Raw genomic sequence first — 26,233 nt, 5'->3', positions numbered from 1 at the left:
ATCGCAGTCTTTAACACTGGTAGCATGCCGTGACAGTGTGGACGTGAACCGTATGTGCAGTTGACGGACTTTGAGCAAGAGCGTATAGTGGGCATGCGGGAGGCCGGGTGGACGTACCGCCGAATTGCTCAACACGTGGGGCGTGAGGTCTCCACAGTACATCAATGTTGTCGCCAGTGGTCGGCGGAAGGTGCACGTGCCCGTCGACCTGGGACCGGACCGCAGCGACGCACGGATGCACGCCAAGACCGTAGGAGCCTACACAGTGCCGTAGGGGACCGCACCGCCACTTCCCAGCAAATTAGGGACACTGTTGCTCCTGGGGTATCGGCGAGGACCATTCGCAACCGTCTCCATGAAGCTGGGCTACGGTCCCGCACACCGTTAGGCCGTCTTCCGCTCACGCCCCAACATCGTGCAGCCCGCCTCCAGTGGTGTCGCGACAGGCGTGAATGGAGGGACGAATGGAGACGTGTCGTCTTCAGCGATGAGAGTCGCTTCTGCCTTGGTGCCAATGATGGTCGTATGCGTGTTTGGCGCCGTGCAGGTGAGCGCCACAATCAGGACTGCATACGACCGAGGCACACAGGGCCAACACCCGGCATCATGGTGTGGGGAGCGATCTCCTACACTGGCCGTACACCACTGGTGATCGTCGAGGGGACACTGAATAGTGCACGGTACATCCAAACCGTCATCGAACCCATCGTTCTACCATTCCTAGACCGGCAAGGGAACTTGCTGTTCCAACAGGACAATGCACGTCCGCATGTATCCCGTGCCACCCAATGTGCTCTAGAAGGTGTAAGTCAACTACCCTGGCCAGCAAGATCTCCAGATCTGTCCCCCATTGAGCATGTTTGGGACTGGATGAAGCGTCGTCTCACGCGGTCTGCACGTCCAGCACGAACGCTGGTCCAACTGAGGCGCCAGGTGGAAATGGCATGGCAAGCCGTTCCACAGGACTACATCCAGCATCTCTACGATCGTCTCCATGGGAGAAAAGCAGCCTGCATTGCTGCGAAAGGTGGATATACACTGTACTAGTGCCGACATTGTGCATGCTCTGTTGCCTGTGTCTATGTGCCTGTGGTTCTGTCAGTGTGATCATGTGATGTATCTGACCCCAGGAATGTGTCAATAAAGTTTCCCCTTCCTGGGACAATGAATTCACGGTGTTCTTATTTCAATTTCCAGGAGTGTATATCAAACAATGGCATGTGGTGTTGGAGCCATCCTCATCAGATCACATGTACATCAAATTCAAGGTTGAAATGGGAATCAGACAGACCATGACCTATAGGAACACCAGAAAACAGACTGGGAGACATACAGGAGGGACCTTGACTTAGGCTTATCGGAAGTTAAAACCTCAATGGGGAATGCAGTAGAATTTGAGGAGATAGTGACCTCATATCAGGACAACTGCACAATCACCAGGAAGTGCACAAACAGGAGTGTTCCTTAGTGGAATAACAAACTGGAAATGCAAAGAAAACAGGTATCGAGACTGTTTAATATTGCGAGACGTAAAGGACAATGGGCTAAATATCGTGAGGCCCTTGTCAATTACATTCTTGCAATAAGACAAGCAAAGGAGGAAGTGGAGGGCACAGCTGCACAAGCCACACTTCACAAGATTCTCACTAGAGTACCAACCAATCCACAAGGAACATTGAGGAAGGAGGATGGGGAATATACAAAGACAGCACATGAGACGCTGGAATTGCTCCTCCAAACTCACTTTTCTCGATATGCTCTGCCGGATAACACAGACCAGTATGTGAACCCAGAGTGACAACAGTTCTCAGGTACTCGAAGAGAGGACTGGGAATCAGCCAAGGAGTGTGTGAATTTCAACGAAATCCAGTGGGCGTTAGGAACATTCCAACCGTTCAAGTCACCTGGCCCAGATGGAATTTTTCCAGCTCTCCTGCAACAGGCAGGAGGAAAGCTCATATGAGTCCTATGCAAGCTATTCAGGGTTAGCCTAGCAGTAGGAATCATTTCCAATGCTTGGAGGGCAGTGAAGGTTGTCTTCATTCCAAAGCCAGGGGCAACTGATCATACCAAGGCCAAGGATATGAGACCAATCAGTCTGTCCTCCTTCATTCTCAAAACATTGGGAAAATGGTTAATGTATATGTTGGGGAGAGGAGGCTAAGCAGGATCCCTCTACACCCGAACCAACATGCATACCAACCAGGTAAATCATGTGAGACAGCTCTCCACCAACTCATTGGGAAGTGGAAAAAGCACTTCACTTACAAGAAATAGCCCTCTGCATCTTCCAGAACAGCGGTTGTTGGTAAAGAGCTTGCTAAGGTGCAGGGATTGGCCTGTTTAGCCATAACGGGTGGAATCAGCAGCACACCAACTGCTAGAATGGAAGCCATGCTAGATATGCCTCCACTTCACCTTTGGGTCAAGATGGAGGCAGCAGCTGGGACACACGGACTCAAAACTGGCAAAAACTGGGTCTCATTTGGACTGGCCTGTTGACTATATAATAACTCCCTTCAACAAGCCTTACAACATAATAACAGGAAGTAGGGAGCAGTGGGAAAAAACAGTTCAACACTGTACAGGGGACATCGTCTGGTTCACCGATGGGTCGAAAACAGACCAAGGTGTTGGGACAGGGGTGTATGGGGTTCAGCCAAGACTGGAGAACATCATCTCTCTAGGGAAACTAGCCTCTGTATTCCAGGCTGAAATTACTGCAATCAGGACGTGTGGAGGAGAATATGCATAGGTGCTACAATGACCGTAGCATCTACATCTATTCAGACAGCCAAGCAGCCCTGAAATCATTGGCAGCTCCTGCAACAAGATCTAAGATTGTTGCAGATTGCCACAGGGCTCTGGTGGAGCTAGGGGGAAGCAATAGGGCGAACCTAGTGTGGGTCCCTGGCCACTCAGGGATCTGTGGCAATGAACAAGCCAATAGATTGGCTGGGTGGGGGCAACAACTTCATTTATTGGACCGGAACCTGTCCTGACAATCACCAAGGCTATGATCAAATTAGAACTACGGAACTGGCTTAGGAAACAGCATGTAGGATATTGGACCAAGGTCCATAAACAAAAACATGGTAAGGTAATGATGCCCAATCCATGTTTTAAAAGAAGCTCTGTAATCCTGGGATAGAATAGGAAAGAGATCAAACTCATGACTGGACTGATGACCGGCCATCGGAATTTCAAAAAACACCTACACACAATGGGTATAACAGAAGAGGACCCTAAATGTAAGATCTGTGATGAAGGTGAAGAAACTGCATCACACCTAATCTTCGAATGCATGGCATTGGAGAGTAAAAGATACAGAATCTTCGGGACAACTAGACCTGAAGAAATTGTGTCTAGCAAAAAACTGGTAGAGGGACTCTTTGCACTATTTAAGGGCACTGGTTGGCTTTACTAGATATTCAGGGAGTGATACCGCACAATAAACCTAGTTTCAGTGCAGGCAGTGGCGAGTCAGACCTAAGCTTCCCTGTTAAAATCAATCAATCAATCAATGCCTGTCCTCACATTCCCATGCAGTCCAACACTGGGCCACTGTCACATCTGAATGCCCCAAAAATCTGAATACCACACAGTTTGACCAGCCAGTGATGAAACTCTTTCAGGTGCTGATAACGCTGTCTCACATGAGTCTGAGGCATTTCCATGTTCTTCACAGCGATCACTCAACACCCAATTCCATACATGCCCCTTGTATGCCCTACCAGTCCTAGCAACAACACTGAATATGAGGAACACTAAATATGAATAACACTAATGCACCCTGTTGACCATTCTACCTGTCAGGGAACTGCTTCTTTTAGGTACTGCCGATGACGCATTCATATACAAAGTTACACTGATATCCAACCATGTTTTTTGGGTGCTTCATTTTCTGTCAGCGAGTGAAAGAAATACAATAACTTAACGAACACAGTAGTTGGCTATTGTCTGAATATGTACCTAGGTAGAGGACAAACAAGGTAAATAAACTTCCTGTCAGATTAAAACTGTATGCCAGACAATGACTCGAACCAGAGAACCTTGTCTTTTATGGGCATGTACCCTATCAACTGAGCTATCCAAACACAACTCATGGCTGACCCTCACAGCTTCACTTCCTACCTTTACAGAAGTTCTCCTGTTTCAAATCAGCACACACTCCACTGTAGAGTGAAAACTTGATTCTGGAAACAATCCCCTATGCTCTATGTGAAGACAGAAGTAAAGACGTGACGGTGGGTTGTGAGCTGTGCCTGGATAGCTCAGTGTGAGCAATTGCCAACAAAAGGCAAAACTCCAATGTTCGAGTCTCAGTCTGGCAAACAGTTCTGATCTACCAGAAGTTTCAAATCAGCTCACACTCTGCTGCAGAGTGAAAACTCGTTTTGAAAATAAATACTCTTTTGGCATCAATCATATAATGAAGAAAAGCACATTTTAATAAGAAATCAGAATTTTTTTTACTCCATCATATAATGCATAAATTTTTTGCTCTACAACGGAGTGTACAAGATATAGAAACGTTGTTTCAGACTACGGCCAAATCCCATACTAAACAAAAATTGAATGCCATAGGGTGGCCACATTCATATCAATGGAATCATCTGATGATGCCTGACTAACCAGTTCCTCGTATCCACATTCACAGACTAGGGTTCTTTTCAGAATAAATCTTTCACTTTAGAATAGAGAATGTTTACACTGTAACTATATTCAGTGCAGGGAATTGGGCCCAGATATTTGCCGTGTTTCTAATAGTTACCCAAACTGATGCCTTCCATAATCACCATAATGATCAATGCTCTGCAAGGAAACTTTTCCATGCTCTTTGACATGTACTAGTTGTACTGAAAATTAAAATAACTACATAGAATAAAACAAACAATGGAAGTCCAGGCTGAAATAACAAACATATGGAACAGACCAACTGCTACTCACCAGACAGAGGTGGCACTGAATCACAGAGATTCACAGTGGAAAACTCTGCTACAATATTTAAGCTTTCTGACAATGTTCTTCTCCCAAAATAGTAACCACACACACACACACACACACACACACACACACACACACACACACACACACACTGTCTCCATGTGCTGGGACCCAAGCTATGTGATGAATAGCAATCTATCCTTTCCATACTGTTGTTATACAGATAAGAAGCTATGTATCAAATCCAAGGTAACATATACGACACAGCATGAGTCTTCTTGCAACATACTTGGACTAGGACATTGCACAGTATTTTGGATAAGGAATGGGTCTTTCAGTTTTCAAGGAACTAATGAAAGTGGGATATGAAATGAAAAGTAGCTATAAACAGAGAGAAAAAATTGCAACATCAAGAAGTAGTGTGAAGTAAACGAAAGTTGGTAGGCATGTTTCTGCATCTGAAAGATAATGTCCATTCAGATTTCACACCAGTCACATAAGAGTGACACTGGTAGTGTTATTATCAGGATGCAAATCAGGTTTGCGTTAAATAAATGATGTAACCATTGTGTGCATTAACTATCTTCAAGACTATATGTGCTGAGTTGTTGTTAGTCAAGAATGCCTTTAAGATGACAAAGACGAAGCTGTGCATTAGGGCTACAAAAAACTGGATGTTCCTTTGCAATACTGTAGAAAAACAGGAATGTAATCACTATATGTGATTACTGGAAGCAGTTATCACGAGAATGTACAGTCACAAGAAGACAGGGCTCCATGTGACCAAGTGGCACTACCAAGAACGAAGACCGTCATGTTCAGCATATGGCTGTAGCGCATCAAACTGCACCTGTAGCAATAATTTGAGCAGCAGTTGCCACCACTGTGACACAATAAACTGTTACATCACGGACAGCTCAGAGCTAGACATCCTTAATGTGCATTCCACTGACCCCAAACCACTACCATTTGAGAATTATGTGATGTTAAGCGAGAGCTCACTGGAGGGCAGGGTGCAGATCTGTTGTATTTACTGATGCAAGCTGGTTCTGTTCAGTGCCTGTGATGGCGGTGTGTTGGTTAGGAGGAGGACCATTGAGGGCCTGCAACCAACCTGTCTGTGTGCCTACACAATGGACCTACACCTGGAGTTATGATTTGGGGTGCGATTTCCTATGATAGCAGGAGCAGTATCGTGGTTACCCCAAGCACCGATTTCAAATTTGTTCATCTATATGGTGATTCAACTGTTGTGCTGCCATTCATGAACAGCATTCCAGCATGTTTGCAAGAGGATAATGCTCATTCACTTACCACCATCATTCTACAGAGTGTCAACATGTTGCCTTGGCCTGCTCAGTCACCAGATCTGTCTCCAATCAAGTACATATTGGACATCATCAGACAACAGCCCCAGCATCATCCACAAACAGCATTTGCTGCCCATGTACTAACAGATCAAGGGCAACAAGCATGAAACTCCATCCCAAATGGCTCTGAGCACTGTGGGCAAACTCCATCCCATACAATGACATTCAGCACCTGTACGACACAATGCATGCATGTTTGCATGCCTGCATTCAACATTCTGGTGATTACACCAATTATTATTAATGTACCAGCATTTCATTTTTGCATTGGCTTAGCTCACAGTTACAGTAAGCTGTGATCTTGCAATGTTAATCGCTTAAATATGATACCTAGACAAATGTATTTCCAAAATTTCATTATTCTAATTATTTTTTAGTGTTGCAATCTTTTTCCTGTCAGTGTATGTATTTTCCAAATATAACAAAGTTAACCATCAGAAATTCATGTACTGGTGTAAAAGTAAATATGACAATTTTAAAATTCCTGTTCAAAATATGTGACATCAATTTCTTTTTCTTCCCAGAGCAAGAAGAATGTATTTTCCAAAACTAGTACCACTGATAGTTGCATCTGTGAATCATATTGGCGATACAGTCCAAATTACTAAAAATGCCTGTCAACAATGTATTTGGACATATGGTTCTGGTCACACACCTAGCAATCTATACAATTACTTCTGTGCTGACGCTGTGAAACAGTTCCATCTAGCTTGAGAACTTCTGTGCTCTAATTTCATCACCAAGTGAGTCTTCTTGAACAATCAATTCTCATTGAATAATGTCAATTTATGAAATATGACATACAGCATTCTGTATCATTTTATTAGGTATGTGGCAAGTACTCTTACTCCAAAATACTGGCTAAATCTAGTGGCCATGTCTGGCACACCTGGGAAAGTTAGCTGGCTAAACTGGAGAAAAACAATGAAAAGTGAAACAGTAAGATATATTCAGAGAATACCACCAAAATAAGAAAGTAATCCTACTTTGGCAGAAAATGAAGAGCAATGCAACAGGGTTGCAGAACAGAAACACTGTCAGTGAGAGCAAGAAAAACTTAAAATGCAGCAACAAGACACAAATTTTCATAAAATTTCTCCTCAAGCATTGGGGAAAATGGTCTTCAGAGCTGAGAAAGCACCACCAGTCACCCAGTAAACGACAATGGCACTACAGAAAATGTATTGCAAACTATCACCACCAAAAAACATAGTTGTTGCTGAAACATTACAGAAGAAGAGATCTGATATCATTGTACATTATATCAGTGATGTGATTAAGGCTCTATTTCTATGTCCACGATAATAGCAATTATCAGTTCTGATTGTAGTATAGGACTACATGATGAGAAGACTAATTTTCTAGAAACTAATGTCATCTTTATGTGGCCAGATGACAAGGATGAATATGTTCTGACTGATGATGCTGACAGTGTATGTTTTACCAGAACCAATGTCTGGCAAGAGGGACGAACTAAATTTTGCTGTTGGGTTTTCAAGACGTACAATATGTTACATAGTTGGTATAATTATACTGTTGGCTTGTTTCATACTAAACACCTGTTTATGAATATAGCCTTAAGTATACTATTACCTTAACATTTAATGTCTGTTTATAAATGTAGCCTTGCAAAGTAATTGTGGACCTCATTCCAACACCTTTTTGTTAAGTGTGGGTATCACTGTGGGGTTTACTAATCAATTCATAGAATAAGTAAGCCTTTTCTCTTGTATCAAGGTGTCCTTGTGGTATATTTCAATCATTTTTAAGTTCTATGGCCTTTAATTTGTTATGGGCAAAAGTCACATGCCTAACAGTCACATGCCAAATAGGCACTAGCATCTATAATGATACATAACAAGTAGTAGAAATATAGTAATAAAGTCTCGTTACCATGGAATCATAATGAAAGGTTCCGGCTACCAGTAAAATTTACGAGAACCAACGTCTGGCAAGACAGACTAACTAATTTTTGCTGTTGGGTTTTCAGGATGTACAATGTGTGTTAAGTAGTTGGTATTTATTTATTTATTTAGTACCCGTATTATTACATGATTATATTGGACTTGTAAAAGTACAGAACAGTATAAAATATTACATATTTAAATCATGTACAAAATCTTATCATTGGTATCAACACATCTTTATAACGAAAACATTATTCTGCTTAATTAGATTATAAAATTATATATGTAAATACAAATAGAATAAAAGCTAGCAAAACCCCTTAGTTGACTTTCCTAAAACTATTAAATACTAGTACTTCAGTTAACTAGGCATAGAACATATGGCACAAAAGTGAGATGCATAATTAAATACATGCATGGATGAAAGAAGTTTGGTTTTATCTAGGAATGGTTTGACAATTATGAATTTTTGTTTAGAGTTATGAAGCAGACCTACAGATCTGAGCAAAATTCCAGGTATTCATTAATGCTGTAGAAGCTGTTGTTTATTAGTAGATTTTTTAGTCCTTTTTTGAATGTATTAATGTTTGGTATTTTTTTTTATGGTATCTGGCAATGCAATGTACAGAATTTTTGGTTTGTAAACAGCACTGTCCCGATATATTGATTTTCTGTGCGCATCCCTATTATAGTCATCCCTGTTCCTTGTCTGATAATTGTGGATCTCACTATTCAAAGCTGAAACTTGATGGTTTTTACTGAAGCAGATGCTTTCAAATATAAATATAGATGGCAAGGTCATTATTTTTAATTCCTTAAAGTTACCTATACATGGTGCTCTGTAAGCAACATCGTTTATTAATCTTACAGCTTTCTTTTGGAGCTTAAAAGACTGCTTTGCAAAAGAAGAATTTCTCCAGAACACTATACCATACTTCAGTAGACTATGTATGTATGTGTAATAAGCACTTAACACTGTTTCGGTATTGCAGCAATCTTTAAGCACTCTTCAATATGTAACAGTACTTGCTTAATGTTTTGCTAAGCATTTCTACATGTTTTTCCCATCTTAGATAACCCTAAAAATTTTGTGCGATTCTTTTTCTGAATTTGGCTATTCGATAATGTGAATTTTACATTGGTCCTATTTTTGTTCCTTACATGGTTGAAGTTCATCCATACAGTTTTCTTGTCATTGACAACTAGACTTATGTTTAAACCATTTTTCTGCCACTTCTGCTGTTTTGTCAATTTTTTGCTGCATCTCATAATCATTCATCGCTTTTATAATGAAACTGGTATCATCAGCAAATTATATGGTATCAGCTGTTGAAAACTGTTGTGGTAAGGCTTAACTCTTTTATATTCACAATGGTACACATTTCCATCCTGAGAAATTTGCGCTCTTTGTTTACTATCAGTATAATTATACTCTTAACCTCTTAACTTGTTTCGTGCTTGTCTAACAAAACTTCACAAGATTTTCTAAAATTTCCAAAGTGATCATTTCCCATGTCTTTTCTCGGTGACATACCTCACAAATGTAAACTATTTTATATACAAAAATAAGGTTCTAACTTGAAATTAGTGATTATTCTAACTGTACTAGTTGTCATTAATTTTTTGTAAATTGAAAGGTACATGACAACTATTAAACAGCAGGAGCAATGGTAAGTTTAACTTTAAAATGTCACATGCATAATGAAAAAAATGCTGTGAAATGCCTCAACTGTAGATTAAGAGTTTAAGAACAGGTAATACTTGAAAGTCCTTAACTTTTTAAATTGTAGTTTCCATTTCTTGGTGATGTTATTTCATCTTTGTCTTTCGCAATACCTCTGTCACCCTGTTAAGAGTTACGTACAGGTCAAAAGACAGCAAAGTGATATTTTCTACACAGAGAGAGATAGAAATCACTTTGAGGTGTTATCAGTGTGCTCTCCACTTCTGCCCAACATCACACACTCCAAATGTTCTCTTCCGTGGCAGCTGATACCAACAGGGTAAACTGTTCAAAATATCTGTGCACACTGAATACTATCACAATTGTTTATTAATGTAATAATCATGCAGCAGTTACGATAGACAATGCAATGATAATTACAATAGTTAGTGTGATGATAATGTAGCTGCTGCCATACATACACTGCCGCAGAAATTATCATAAAATGTTCTACATTCTACCCAAAGTGAACACTACAGACAGATGTGACAGAATTATGCTGCTGGCTGGTAAGTCACTTTGTACACTTCCTCTTATTACTGCCCATCACCCCTTCAATATACATGACTCATTAAATCACTTCCACATATGATTACCACTTTAAAGATGAGAAATTCCTGAATCACTCCAGAGAAATACTTACACTCCATTATAGTCCTAGTATATTTCTGTGGGTGAAATCAGTAAATCAGAATTCTGCTTCTACTTATTCTGTACTGTTCAAGTACGTAAGGTGGTCTAGCTGCTATATAATATTTTTAATACAATACACGGAAGTCTATCCAATTCAAATTACGCAGACCTCCATAGGGAACTGTAAACCTCTATTCAAAAATTTATAAGCACTGGCAATGCCTATCACAAACATGAAGTAAATATTGAAATCTAGCAAACACATGCTACTATATAAACAAACATGACATGATGGTTTGCAAGTGTAGGTGTATATGGACATTGTCATCTCACATCAATAAAGAAATTTACAGCAGAATCAAAATTCTTTCATTTTTAAAAATGTTTTTACACTTCACCAACTCAGTATATTAGCTCATATTAATACTAGCCTCTTAACAGACTTTGTTGGTGTGATCCATTTAATTTCAGGACATGTTATCACTTAACCTCTACTTCTTCTAATATATTGGGTGTATGCCTTCTGGGCATCTTCAGAGTGTTGGCTCACTCTCAGGATGACCCATATTTTGTGAGAAATAGGGTTTACGCAATCACACAGCTGAAAATTTAATGGATCAGTCATTGCGCCACAAAAACATAGAGATTTTGTTGTGTGTGTGTATAATCTCTTCTGGATTTTCTTCTGTGTACATGAAAGCTTTCTGGACATGGTATCACATAACACCACAAGTAATTAGTCCTGATAAAACCAACATTTTGGCTACTTTATCATATATGGACTTTTTAAGTTAACTGTCTGTTTATGGATGCCTAAGCAATTGTTTGTTACTGCTTTTGTAACGTGCTTTAATATAAGAATATTTCTGCTGTTAACTTGTACAGTCAATACTTCTTGTAACCATGCCAAACAATGACTAGCTACTGGGATTGGGTGTACTGTATACAGATACTGTATTGCCCTGTGAAACAGTAGGTCCGTTTTAAGCGGAACAGATACTGTATTGCCCTGTGAAACAGTAGGTCCGTGTTAAGCGGAACGTATACACGTTGTAACGGAACTGTGGCTGTAAGTAGTTATTTATGTACATCATTCTGAATATCAGATATACTTACAATGTCCTTGGTTCTATTACATATGACATGCCTAGTACGACTGGGCAAAACGACGGATTAACAAACTAACAAATAAGGAATCCTGGTCACCACTATAAATTTCATTGTTCTACTGCTTACTGTCAACAAATTCCAGTTAATGCATAAAACTATACAAATATTCCACTTTCAATTTTTGGTTGCGTATTGGATCGTGTAATACTCAGTTCATGTACTGATCTACACTCATTTCGAAAAGACGATTTCTTTAATTTTAAATACTTATTTTGGAGCAAAACCATCTCTTTAAATATTAAAAATTGTTAAATGTTAATTAATGTATGTTTGGTAAGTTTAAATTACCCTTATTGAAAAAATACTAATATTATTCTTGAACGAGACTTCAAATCGTTCTGTTAGCGGTGTAGCAAAAAGTTAATGTCATCAATCCTCCCACATTTCCTTCGTTTTTTTACTACACTGAACGAAGTTTTGATCGATTCGAACACATCGGTTGCTTTAAACCACCACAGATAGTAAAAGCAAAATTCTTATGTAATCGTAATAATCACAGATCTCTGGCGAAATAAAAATCGCGATATGGGGAACGCTGAATCTGCCGATAAAAATACAATGTGCCTAAACGTTACGGACGGGCTAAAGTATTATTATAAGTACGTTCCAGCTGCAACTAGGTAATTGGTTCCCGAAGCCTATCGATTGTTTAATAGGGCCCATATATAAAACGTGCGAAATAGGGCGCATTCCTATAGCAAGGTTTTCTTAATATTTTATGTTGTTTAGAAAATAATTATTTATTTAATCAAGGTTCGAAACAGACGAGTCACGCATCCTTCAAAAACAAAAAAAAGTTTATATTCAACGTTTACAAAGTGCGTTGCGATTGTGGGAGTACGGCGATGTCTCTTTAATGACCCTTACTTTCACAAGACACTGATGTCGCTGGTAAATAGAATCTATTAGCCTATGGCGGCGCACACCTCGTGGCAATGTTGGCTAACAATGCATATCCTGTTTTCACCACAACAATAGGTCTATGTCACTGTGCATGTACGTTATACTTGCTCGAAACAGCGGTTCACTTTTACAATACTGACAGATTTTTCGTCGAAATGAAAGACCTAAACGCATCATAGTAAAATTAAGATATTTGCTGGACGTAAGAGGAAAAAATTCAGACAGCTTTATTTCCAGCGTAAAACCAACACAAAGCGTACATATATATGGGTAGTTAAATACCTGTACTACTGGGATTGTATCATTAAATGTGTATTTTGTAGTTCAGACCTGCACCACCGTGAAGCTACCTTTAAATGTGTATTTAAATAATGTGACACCGCTAGACCATATTATGTGTAGGTTTCTTGGAAGTCACTTGGCTGTCGAAACACTTCCCAAACTGACAATCACAATGATTTCCTGAAGTCGATTTGTATTTTCTACGGCGTCTTCAGCGGTATTTTGGCTCCATATAAGAAATCCATGTAATGAATCTTTAGTATCTAGTTATCTTGGTAACGAGTTTTGTTTCAATGGGCAGTGACCTTACCAAAAATGGCAAACAAAGAGGACAGTGCTGTTGGTGTCGTAGTACCCATTGTTTTTCAATCGTGTAATCAATTTAACCCAGGAATAAATTAAAAGAGTTTCAATGCCTCAGTTCCTATCAAAGTTCTCTGGGACGTATGCTGAACTGGAAGCGCATTCCAAAAATTTTCAATTGTGATTCCCTCTACCTCATTCGAAGTTGGGAAAGAACGATTAATTGCGATTAATCGATTACTCTTAATTATTCTGGTAATCGATTGTGAATATGCCAATACTTTTCCCGTTGACTACATTTGCGTAACCAATTATCATTAGGATTAGTTATTAATTCCTTTTTTCCATTTTTTGTTTTAAAAGCTGACGAGTGATGACTTCATTACGGAAAGAAGCAGGCCTGACACGGTTACTACAGTCTTCACCAAAGTCGTGGAGATTACAGTGAAAGACCAAATCTCAAATTACTTTGAAATGATTTAATTATTTACAGAAGCGTAGCACGGTTTCCGGAAAGGCAAATCTACAGCAGCAACAGCTCTAGACCTGGTAATTAATCTATAGCAACTTCGAAGAAAAATAATCTTTAGCCATTATAACATTTTGTGACTCTAGTAAGCCATTTGGCTGCATTCCTTGTAAGCTCCTTCCAAACGAGGTCAGTCAATATTGAGTTGGAGGCTCTGTTTTGGCAACACTCAAATCTTATGTGAAAAGCAGAAGACATTCAGTCCAACGAGCACCATCATGTGAACGGAAGTTGGAATACAGTCTGCCACAGGGAATTGGTAATGGGCTTCCTCCTGTCTAGTTTCTGCGAATGATTTAAGCTGTCATGGACAGTACGCATTCAATAAATCAACCTCATTCTGCCAACAGCCTTGTCAAAGAGGGCAGAGGAGTGGACAGAGGCTCAAGGCACTCTCTTGCCCTTCGGGCGGGAAACTTCACCTGAAAGGTAGAAATTTCAGCAATGTTCAGTGGCGTGAGGATGCAGAGTGCAATGGGAAACACTGCATTAAAGACATAACTTGCATCCATAGAACACGTGTCCTGTAATTGAACTGGCTAAAGATTCCAGAATAGTCCCCCATTCAGATCTCTTGAAGGGGCTGCCAACAGACCGTGAGAAAAAAGACGGAATAACCAACGGGAGGATAATGTTGTATGAGTCAGAGTGTGGAATATCAGAAGTTTGAACGTGGTAGGGAAGCTAGAAAAACTGAAAAGGGAAATAGTAAGGCTCACACTAGATATAGCGAAATTAAATCGAAAGAAGTTGAGGATTTCTGGTGAGAGGAGTATAACACCAACAATAACAACACCAACAATAACAACACCAACAATAACAACACCAACAATAACAACACCAACAATAACAACACCAACAATAACAACACCAACAATAACAACACCAACAATAACAACACCAACAATAACAACACCAACAATAACACCACCAACAATAACACCACCAACAATAACACCACCAACAATAACACCACCAACAATAACACCACCAACAATAACACCACCAACAATAACACCACCAACAATAACACCACCAACAATAACACCACCAACAATAACACCACCAACAATAACACCACCAACAATAACACCACCAACAATAACACCACCAACAATAACACCACCAACAATAACACCACCAACAATAACACCACCAACAATAACACCAACAATAACACCAACAATAACACCAACAATAACACCAACAATAACACCAACAATAACACCAACAATAACACCAACAATAACACCAACAATAACACCAACAATAACACCAACAATAACACCAACAATAACACCAACAATAACACCAACAATAATAATAATACACTTACATGATCAAAATAGCACAAATATAGAAACATCACATACATTCAGCAACAGAAAGATTCATATTAAGCAGAAAGGAAGAAGGAAGGGGGTTTATCAACATAAAAAACCTACATTATGGACAGGTAGACAATTTAAGAAAATTCTTTCTAGAACGAGCAGAAACTAGCAAAATACACAAACCAATCACTCATATAAATACATCGGCTACACCATTGCAATTTCATAACCACTTCTACAACCCTTTAGATCACATAACATCAACAGATACGAAGAAAGTAAATTGGAAAAAGAAAACACTACATGGCAAGCACCCGTATCATCTAACACAGCCATACATCGATCAAGACGCATCCAACACATGGCTAAGAAAAGGGAATATATACAGTGAGACAGAAGGATTCATGATTGCAATACAGGATCAAACAATAAACACCAGATATTACAGCAAGCATATTATTAAAGATCCCAATACCACAACAGATAAATGCAGACTTTGCAAACAACAAATAGAAACAGTAGATCACAAGCGGATGTACAATACTAGCAAACACAGAATACCCCAGAAGACATGACAATGTAGCAAAAATAATACATCAAAAACTTGCCATACAACATAAACTAATAAAACAACACATTCCCACATACAAGTATGCACCACAAAATGTACTGGAGAATGATGAATACAAATTATACTGGAACAGAACCATTATAACAGATAAAACAACACCCCATAACAAACCTGACATCATACTCACCAATAAAAAGAAGAAATTAACACAACTAATCGAAATATCCATACCCAATACAACAAATATACAGAAGAAGACAGGAGAAAAAATTGAAAAATACATCCAACTGGCTGAGGAAGTCAAGGACATGTGGCATCAGGATAAAGTTGACATTGTACCAATTATACTATCAACTACAGGAGTCATGCCAAACAATATCCACCAGTACATCAACGCAATACAGCTACATCCAAACTTATATATACAACTACAGAAATCTGTAATTATTGATACATGTTCAATTACCCGAAAGTTCCTAAATGCAATGTAACATATACCGTACAGTTAAAAGGAAGTCACGCTTGATCAAGGTCCGCGTCACTATTCATTTTTAACCAGACGTAACTGTAGTAACACTGTTCACGTTACGTCGCACTTCACTTAGTGTAGACCGGGACTGTGTCCTAGGCATGCCCGATGTTGACTGACTGCGCACGGCCTGTCCTGCCGGAGTTGTTGTTGTTGTTCTTGTTGTTCTTGTTGTTACGCCGGCAGAGGTTGCGTCCGAATTCTCGCGTGCCCTCTGGTGGACGGGACTCTACTGGCGGCAACTACCGTCCGTGACACGCCGTGCCAATGTGCGCCTCCCGCGATCTTTCTGGTGGCTACTACACTCCTCCTCCTTCGGGGGGTGAAGCCACTGTGATCCACTGCGTCGGAAGGTGGAGCGTCGGGCAGGAGCGATGACCTCCACATCCATTGGAAGGCCGGAGTCGAGGGGATCTGCCAACCCTCGAGCTGGAACCTTCGAATACGGCTGGAAGTGACCCACACGAAGAGGCCCCCGTCGTCCCGCAACCGGAGCCCGGGACATCACGGGCGACAAGCTGTCGAAGTCTGGATCCTGTTCCACCTCAGGAGGGGCAAGACCCAGTGGCGGGGACGAAAGGGAAGGGACGACCACAGGGGAACTAGCCCCCTGCGAAGCCGGGCCGGCTAGGGGGGCCGGCTCTCACTGGGGCATCTCGAATGACGGCGATGCCGGTGCTGGAGCCACTGGAGGCTGCCAAGGCTGAGAACCATCGCAGTGTGGCAGAGTCACAGCGGGGAGAGGAGGTAACGTCCCTTGTGAAACCAATACAGGTGCCGGCAATGGGGAAGCCGGTGGCCGAGAGGTCGGAGGGGGGGTGCCCGAACGTGGACGGAGCTGATTTTGGTGACGACGTACCACCCGGTCCCCCGCCTGCAAGGTATAGAGCCGACGGCCATGGCGGTGCAGGACCACAGCCGGTATCCAATGTGGATTGCGACCAAACCCACGGGCCCAGACTGACATACCCAGTGGAAAGCCAGGTACTCCGTTTTGTGAAGACTGGCGAGGACCAGGCTGGAGGAGGTGCAGCAGAGTCCTAGGTTGACACCCATGGAGGAGCTCTGCGGGGCTGCGGTCTCCCATTGGTTTTTTTTTTTTTTTTTTGTGGTTTTAGGGCGCACAACTTCAATGGTCATTAGCGCCCTGACTACTCTAAGAATGCACCGCGAGGCACAAGTTGACAACAACAACTAAAAGGGAAAACACGATAAAAGAGACTGACAGGCATAGGATTAAAAAACAACATCATCAAATGTCCTTAGCGAGGTTCGTCAAATTGATAAAACAAAGAACACGAGCAGCTGCTCGTGGGTCATCCGCTAAAATGGCATCGAAAGTATTAGGCAGGTTAAGATCGAGGCGCAGTTGGTTAAGATCTGGACAGGACAGTAAAATGTGTCTAACCGTCAGCAAGTGCCCACATGGGCAGAACGGCGCCGGCGCAGCCGTCAGCAGATGGCGATGGCTGAACCGGCAGTGTCCAATTCTTAACCTTGCTAAAACGACCTCCTCCCGCCGAGAAGGGCGTGAGGAGGACGTCCAAGCCACGGGAAGAGGTTTTAAGGCCCGAAGCTTGTTGTCGGTAAGTGCAGCCCAATCGGCATGCCACAGCGACACAACGCGCCGACAAATGACCCTGCTAAAATCGGACGAAGGGACACAACAAGAAGCTGTCCGAGGCTGGAGGACCGCAGCCTTGGCCGCGGCATCTGCAGCTTCGTTCCCAGGGATACCGACATGGCCAGGAACCCACATAAAGCTAACCGGCGGACCGACGTCCACCAGCCACTGAAGAGAGCGTTGGATCCGGTGTACGAAAGGGTGAACCGGGTACAGATCACTGAGGCTCTGGATGGCGCTCAGGGAATCTGAGCAGATGACATAAGCAGAATGTCGGTGGCGGCAGATGTAAAGAACAGCCTGGTAGAGGGCAAAGAGCTCAGCTGTGAAGACCGAACAATGGTCATGGAGCCGGTATTTGAAACTTTGTGCCCCGACAATAAAGGAACACCCGACCCCGTCATTGGTCTTAGAGCCATCTGTATAAATGAAAGTCATGTTGATGAACTTCGAACGAAGTTCCAAAAAACGGGAGTGGTAGACCGAACCGGGGGTGACCTCTTTTGGGAGCGAGCTGAGGTCAAGGTGAACGCGGACCTGAGCCTGGAGCCAAGGTGGCGTGCGGCTCTTGCCCACTCGAAAGGTTGCAGGGAGTGAAAAATGAAGATGTTGAAGGAGGCGACGAAAGCGAACTCCAGGGGGTAGCAGGGCAGAGACATACAACCCGTATTGAAGGTCAAGAGAGTCGTCAAAAAAGGAACGATAAGACGGATGGTCGGGCATTGACAGTAGCCGACAGGCATACCGACAAAGCAGTATATCGCGCCGGTAAGTGAGTGGCAATTCGCCAGCGTCAGCATGAAGACTCTACGGGACTGGTATAAAAGGCTCCGATCGCAAGTCGTAAACCCCGATGTTGTATGGAGTTGAGGCGGCGTAAGATGGATGGCCGTGCAGAGGAGTATACGAAGCTCCCATAATCCAGCTTGGAGCGGACGATCGACCGATATAGACAAAGTAGGACGGTTCGATCCGCTCCCCACGACATACCACTGAGAACACGGAGGACATTTAAAGAACGGGTACAACGGGCGGCCAAATATGACACATGTGGAGACCAGCTAAGTTTCCTGTCAAAGGTGAGGCCTAAAAATTTGGTTGTCTCCACGATTGGGAGAGCAACGGGACCAAGTCGTAAGGACGGTGGGAGAAACTCTTTGTAGCGCCAGAAGTTAATACAGACCGTCTTCTCGGCAGAAAAACGGAAGCCATTGGCGACACTCCAGGAGTAAAGACGGTCAAGAGAACGCTGAAGACAGCACTCCAGGACTCGTGTACGCTGCGCGCTGCAATAGATGGTAAAATCGTCCACAAAAAGGGAGCCTGATACATCAGCTGAGAGGCAATCCATTATTGGATTGATCGCGATGGCGAACAGAGCGACGCTCAAAACTGAGCCCTGTGGCACCCCATTCTCCTGGCGAAAGGTGTCGGACAGGACAGAACCCACACGTACCCTGAACTGTCGATCCATTAAAAAGGAACGAATAAAAAGAGGGAGGCGACCGCGAAGGCCCCATGTATGCAAGGTGCGGAGAATGCCCGCCCTCCAACAGGTGTCGTAAGCCTTCTCCAAATCAAAGAACACAGCCGCGGTCGGGCGCTTCCGCAAGAAGTTATTCATAATGAAGGTCGACAAGGTAACCAGATGGTCAACAGCAGAGCGGCGCCTACAAAATCCACATTGGACATTGGTAAGTAGGCGTCGAGACTCAAGCAGCCAAACCAATCGAGAGTTAACCATTCGCTCCATCACTTTACAGACACAGCTGGTAAGTGAGATAGGTCGATAACTGGAAGGCAAGTGCTTGTCCTTCCCCGGCTTAGGAATCGGGACAACAATAGACTCACGCCAGCATGCGGGAACATGTCCCTCAATCCAGATGCGATTGTATGTACGAAGAAGAAAACCTTTACCTGCAGGAGAAAGGTTCTTCAGCATCTGAATATGAATAGAATCAGGCCCTGGAGCGGAGGACCGTGATCGGCCAAGTGCGGTTTCGAGTTCCCGCATGGTGAATGGGGCATTATAACTTTCACGATTCGAGGAGCGGAAGTTAGGTGGCCTAGCCTCCTCTGCCTGTTTGCGGGGGAGGAAGGCAGGGTGGTAATGAGCGGAGCTCGAAACCTCGGCGAAAAAGCGGCCGAAGGCATTGGAGACAGCCTCAGGGGCCACAAGGACTTCATTCGCGACCTTCAAGCCAGAAACTGGGGAGTGGACCTTAGTGCCAGACAGCCGGCGCAGGCTACCCCAGACAACAGAAGAAGGAGTAAAACTGTTGAAGGTGCTTGTGAAAGCAGCCCAGCTGGCTTTCTTGCTTTCTTTAATAATACGACGACACTGAGCACGTAATCGTTTATAATTAATACAATTCGCCACTGTAGGGTGGCGTTTAAATGTGCGTAAAGCACGTCGACGAGCACGTAAAGCGTCTCTACATGCTCCGGTCCACCAGGGGACCGGTACGCGACGTGGAGAAGAAGTAGGGTGAGGGATGGAATATTCAGCAGCAGCGAGAATGACTTCCGTGAGGTGTGCGACCTGACGATCGCAGCTTGTGAATGTTTGATCCTGAAAGGTCGCCCTGGAGGAGAAGAGCCCCCAGTCTGCCTTGGAGATTGTCCAACTAGAGGAGCACGGAGAGGGAGTATGCTGCAGGAGATGGATAACACACGGGAAGTGGTCGCTCGAATATGTATCAGCAAGTGCATACCACTCAAACCGGCGTGCAAGTTGGGGAGTACATATAGAGAGGTCTAAATGGGAATAGGTATGAGATGTGTCCGAAAGAAAAGTCGGTGCGCCAGTATTGAGGCAGACAAGATTGAGCTGGTTGAAAAGGTCTGCTAACAAGGAGCCCCTCGGGCAGGATGCTGGAGAGCCCCAAAGGGGATGGTGGGCATTGAAGTTTCCAGTTAACAAAAATGGTGCAGGTAGCTGAGCAATAAGTTGCATCATGTCTGCCCTGGTAACGGCAGATGACGATGGAGTGTAAACGGTACAAAAGGAAAACGTAAAAGTGGGGAGAGTAATGCAGATGGCAACTGCCTGCAGGCCGGTGTGCAACATGATGGGATCGTAGTAAATATCATCCCGGACCAGCAACATAACCCCTCCATGAGCTGGGATACCTACCACAGGGGGTAGGTCAAAACGCACAGAGGTGTAGTGTGCCAAGGCAATTTGATCGCATGGGCGTAGCTTCGTTTCCTGGAGGGCTACGACGAGCGGACGATGCAAGCGGAGCAGCAACTTCAAGTCCTCTCGGTTGGAGCGAATGCTGCGAATATTCCAGTTAATAAGTGCCATTGTAAGAAAAGGAAGATGAGAGAAGGGGTCACCTCGAAGGCCGCTTAGGGCCTGGCTTCGAGCGAGCACTGCCGCCGCTATCAGTAGGCGGACAGTCATCGTCCATGGGGTCTATAGGGTCATCGGCCATCTCGGAAGGATGGCCGGGAGGGGGAGCTTCCTCCGCCGGTGAACGGCCAGATGTTCGGCTACCAGCGGTGTGGCCAGGCGAAACGGATGACGGCCTGGGGCGGCAACCGCTGGGTGGCGCAGGAGAAGAAAGGCGCCGTGGCGGAGAAGGAGAACTGTGCTTCCTATGCGCCTTTTTAGAAGGACGTTTGGTGGAAGTACCGGTCGAAGGCTGGGAGGTCGAGGGACGGAGGAAGTCTGCACGGGATGGTTCCTTCTTAAAGGCCCGTGCATCTGACTTCGGGGTCTTCGACTTAGCAGAAGCTGAGGAAGTGGCTGGTGTCTGTGGGTGATGGGAGGAAGAGGAGACGTCGACCGCGCGATCTTAGCGCTGGCCGAATGGACGACCGTGGTGCTGAAGGTCAGATCGCATGTCTGGGTTGCTACCTCCCTGGTAGTCCGAGGAGAGGCGAGGACAGTGCTGTATTTCCCCGCTGGGAGCAGCGTGGGCTTCCTACTAGCCAATAGCTTGCGAGCAGCCGAGGTGGACACTTTCTCTTTGACCCGTATTTCCTGGATACAGCGTTCTTCCTTATAGACAGGACAGTCGCGGGAGGAGGCGGCATGGTCACCCTGACAGTTCACACAACGAGGAGACGGAGGTGGACAGTCACCCTCATGGGCATCCCTGCCACAAGTGACACATTTAGCCGCATTGGAGCAAGACTGTCGAGTGTGATTGAAACGCTGACACTGGTAGCAGCGCGTAGGTGTCGGGACATAGGGGCGAACAGAAATAACCTCGTAGCCCGCCTTGATGCGCGATGGCAGCTTAACACTATCGAAGGTCAAGAAAAGTGTCCGGGTCGGTACAAGGTCATTGTTGACCTTTTTCATGACCCTATGGACAGCCGTCACGCCCTGCTCAGCGAGGAAAGATTGAAGCTCCTCGTCAGACAATCCGTCGAGGGAGCTACTATAGACTACACCACGAGACGAATTCGAAGTTCGGTGGGCCTCCACCCGGACAGGGAACGTGTACAAGAGTGTGGCCCGAAGCAGTTTTTGTGCCTGAAAGGCACTCTCAGTTTCTAGTAATAAGGTACCGTTACGCAACCTGGTACAAGAGTTGACAGATCCGGCTATGGCATCTACGCCCTTCTGAATAACGAAAGGGTTGACAGAGGAAAAATCCTTTCCGTCCTCAGATCGAGAAACTACGAGGAACTGTGGGGCAGGCGGTAGTACTTTTGTCACTGTTGGCTGGTCACGTTTCCGTTTTTGGGTCGAAGTCGAAAGCGATGGAGTAGAATCCATTGCGGAGGAATCCCCCATGATTGCCAGCGTCTCCGATGGCGCGCTCCTTCCTTGTGGGGACCCTCTCAGAGGGCACTCCCGCCTTAGGTGAATGTTTACACCTCAGGTCACACCTCCCGAGAAACAGACGGAGGGACCAATCGGCATGGTCAGAAGGTATCAGCTCAGGCAATCACCCCTCCCCGGGCCTGGCCTTTACCAGGGGGTACGCGCGTGCCTTACATGTCTACCCAGGGCGGGGACTTACGTGTTACCCCGTCACCGGCTACGCGTGCGAACGCGTGGGTCGGCCTTCAGACACACACAGGGAGGAAGGAAGAAGAGGAAAAAGAAGAGAGGGAGAAAGAGGACAGACCGTCTCAAACGCCGAGGCGGAGACCAGAGAAGGCAAGGAGAAGAAGGCAATGAGAAAGCAAGGAGAAGAAGGCAATGAGAAAAAAGGCAATGAGAAGAAGGCAATGAGAAAAAAGGCAATGAGAAGGCAAGGAGAAAAAAGGCAATGAGAAGGCAAGAAGAAAAAGACAATGAGAAGGCAAGGAGAAGTCAAGGGAAAGAGTAAGGAAGACAGTGAGGTGGAGAAGAGCAAAGAAAGGAACCAACAAAAGGAAGGAAGAAACGAGAAGTGAGAAACCAAAAAGACCAAGATTATAGGTCGTGAAACCGTCCGTCTCCGGACGCAGGCGCTAACTACCCCCGTGAGGGGGATGGACTCCTTTTAGTCGCCTCTTACGACAGGCAGGAATACCTCGGGCCTATTCTAATCCCCGGACCCGCAGGGGGGTCTCCCATTGGTGTGGTCCGGTATGCCATCAAGAAAAAACGTCAATGCTTCCTCTGCAGGATATTCGTGCACATACTTTTTCATCTGCGTCTTAAAGGTGCGCACCATGCGCTCAGCTTCCCCATTCGATTGTGGATGGAAGGGGGGAGAGCAAATGTGCCGAATACCGAAGCGCCTACAAAAATCCTGAAAGGTCTGCGAAAGAAACTGCGGTCCATTGTCCGAGACCAGGGTGATTGGCAGACCTTCCACAGAAAAGATTTTTGCTAGTGCCTGGATTGCAACTTCTGAAGTGGTTGAGGAGCAGCGAACCACATATGGGAATCGGGAATAAGCATCAATGACAATGAGCCAAAAGCCATTGAGAAACAGGCCCGCAAAATTGATGTGAACACGTTCCCACGCCTGGGTTGCCGGCGGCCATGAAGAGAACGCTGCCCTGGGAGATGCTTGTTGGCTCGCACACTGGGAACAGGCGGCCACCAAGTGCTCAATTTCTCTGTCAATACCGGGCCAGTACACATGTCTACGAGCCAAGGTTTTAGTACGGGAAACACCCCAGTGCCCCACATGTAATAACTTGAGGACCTCCCTTCGTAAACTTGCAGGAACAACCACGCGAGGAGCTGTATCATCAGTAGCCAGAAGGAGAACTCCTTCCAAGACCGAGAGACGGTCTCGTAGAAGAAAATAATTACGAAGAGGGTCCGAGGCCCGGCCCGGAGGGCGGGACGACCACCCCTGCTGAATGAGGCGAACTACTTGCCGGAGAACCGGGTCAGCCGCCGTTTCCCTGGCGACTCGAGAACTAGTGATTGGGAAGCCATCAACCGCTTGGCGGGACGCCACATCCAAATGGAAACACATAATCTCCTCTCGATCAAATGTAGGGTCCGGGCCCACCGGAAGACGGGAAAGAGCGTCGGCATTGGCATGCTGGCCTGTAGGGCGAAAACGAATGTCATAATGGTACTTAGAGAGGAACAAGGCCCAGAGCTGTAGTCTGTGGGCCGCCCTATCCGGAATCTGAGAGGCGGGGCCAAATAACGATATTAACGGCTTATGGTCAGTGATTAACTGAAACTTCGTGCCATACAAGAAAGGGTGAAACTTGGTAACAGCGTAGACAATGGCCAAAGCCTCCTTTTCCACCTGGGAGTAATGGCCCTGCGCGGGACTAAGCGTTTTCGACGCTAACGCCAGTGGTTGCTCGGAACCATCTGCGTTGCGATGGGCCAGGACCGCCCCCACCCCATACTGCGAAGCATCCGTAGCCAGGACCAACGGCTTATGGGGATCAAAAGTAGCCAAACAAGGGGCTGACGTGAGGAGGCCCTTCAACGAGGTGAACGCTCGCTCACATGCAGGCGACCAATCAAAAGGAACACCCTTGTGCAGAAGGCAGAACAGGGGGTGGGCTATAGTGGAAGCCCTGGGAATGAACCGGTGGTAATAGGCTATCTTGCCTAAAAAAGCTTGTAACTCCTTCAGCGAAGTGGGCCGAGGAAGGTTGACGATACCTTGGACCAAACTTCCTAGTGGCTGGATGCCATGTCGAGAGATGGTGTAACCCACATACTCAATGGACGGTTGGAAGAAGGTTGACTTATGCAGGTTGCAACGCAAGCCCACAGACCTGAATTTGAGAAAGAGGGTGCGAAGGTTGTGCAAGTGGTCGGTCGTGCTGCGGCCCGTGACAATGATGTCATCCAGGTAATTAATACAATGAGGGATTGTCGACGTGACATGCTCAAGATAACGCTGGAATATCGCCGGGGCACTGGATATCCCAAATGCCAACCGCTGGTATTGGTAAAGGCCAAACGGTGTGTTGACGACTGCCAGCCGTTTGGAGTCCTCATCAAGTGGTATTTGATGATAAGCCTCTGACAGGTCGATTTTCGAAAAATAGTGGCCTCCCGCCACGGCGGAGAACAATTCATCAGCACGAGGCAAAGGATAGGTGTCCACCACCAATTGGGAATTAATGGTGGCCTTAAAATCGCCACAAAGACGTAATTTTCCCGAGGGCTTCTTGACAATAAAAATAATAGGCCGAGTGACTGATTTGTAAGTCACGTCGGTAGTGAATTGACCCATGAGGGGAATTAACTGTTTACCATAACCGCGTAGACGCCGGTAAACTGGCGCCAACGGGGGCGATCCAAGGTCGGAATGCGTTTGTGCATTCAACAACGAAACTGCCGCGCCCGTATCGACCTGCAGTTGTAACCGGCGCGACCGAACCGACACCTCGATAAAGAGTTTGCGTGCCGATGCGTCAGGAGCCTGGCCCGACGAAACTTCCTGAATGTCAACGTCCATGTCCTCTGTACTTGCTTCCTTCGATTCCTTTGAGGCGGAGCGGCAAACTTTAGCAATGTGACCGTTTTTATGACATTTGCGACAAACGGCCCAACGCTGGGGGCACTTCGACCGATCGTGATGTATATAGCACGACGCACAGGACGGCAACAGGGGCCGGCGGCCGGAATTCTGTTTACGCGCCGCGCGGGAGCGGCCGTAACGGCCGGATTGTACCGCTCGCACGTCGTCCACCCCGGACAGTGGACGCGGCCGCGCCGCCCTGAACCTCCGCGACGTCGCACCACGCCTCCAGCTGTTGACCTGCTGCGTGAGAGACTTCATACGATTGAGCAATGGACAGGACTTCCTCGAGGGAAGGGTCTTCTAACTGCAGGGCCCGTTGCCGGACCTCCCGATCAGGGGCCGAACGAACAATGACGTCGCGGACCATAACATGGGCATACGACTCCAGCGACTGCTCCGTGACAAAATGACACTTGCGACTAAGACCGTGCAGGGTAGCGGCCCACGCCCGGTAAGACTGATGGGGCTGTTTCTTGCATTGATAGAACTCGACCCTAGCCGCCA

The 26,233-nt window shown here is 45.1% G+C and overlaps 1 protein-coding gene across 7 annotated transcripts in view; it reads right to left on the bottom strand.

Moving 5' to 3' along the window:
• Positions 1-12,348, bottom strand: part of LOC126095753 (myosin heavy chain, clone 203-like) — a 224,484-nt gene extending 212,136 nt beyond the window's left edge. For 5 of the 7 annotated variants that reach the window (XM_049910526.1, XM_049910529.1, XM_049910530.1 and 2 more), the window contains exon 1: positions 12,039-12,348. The gene's annotated coding sequence lies outside the window, so the exon portion shown is untranslated. The other 2 variants (XM_049910527.1, XM_049910532.1) reach the window with 1 other exon arrangement.
• Positions 12,349-26,233: the final 13,885 nt, after the last annotated feature.

Source organism: Schistocerca cancellata, chromosome 8 (assembly GCF_023864275.1).
Source record: "Schistocerca cancellata isolate TAMUIC-IGC-003103 chromosome 8, iqSchCanc2.1, whole genome shotgun sequence".
Taxonomy (NCBI): domain Eukaryota; kingdom Metazoa; phylum Arthropoda; class Insecta; order Orthoptera; family Acrididae; genus Schistocerca; species Schistocerca cancellata.
The sequence above is the reverse complement of the archived record's forward strand: the minus strand, read 5'-3'. Positions and strand labels throughout refer to the sequence as shown.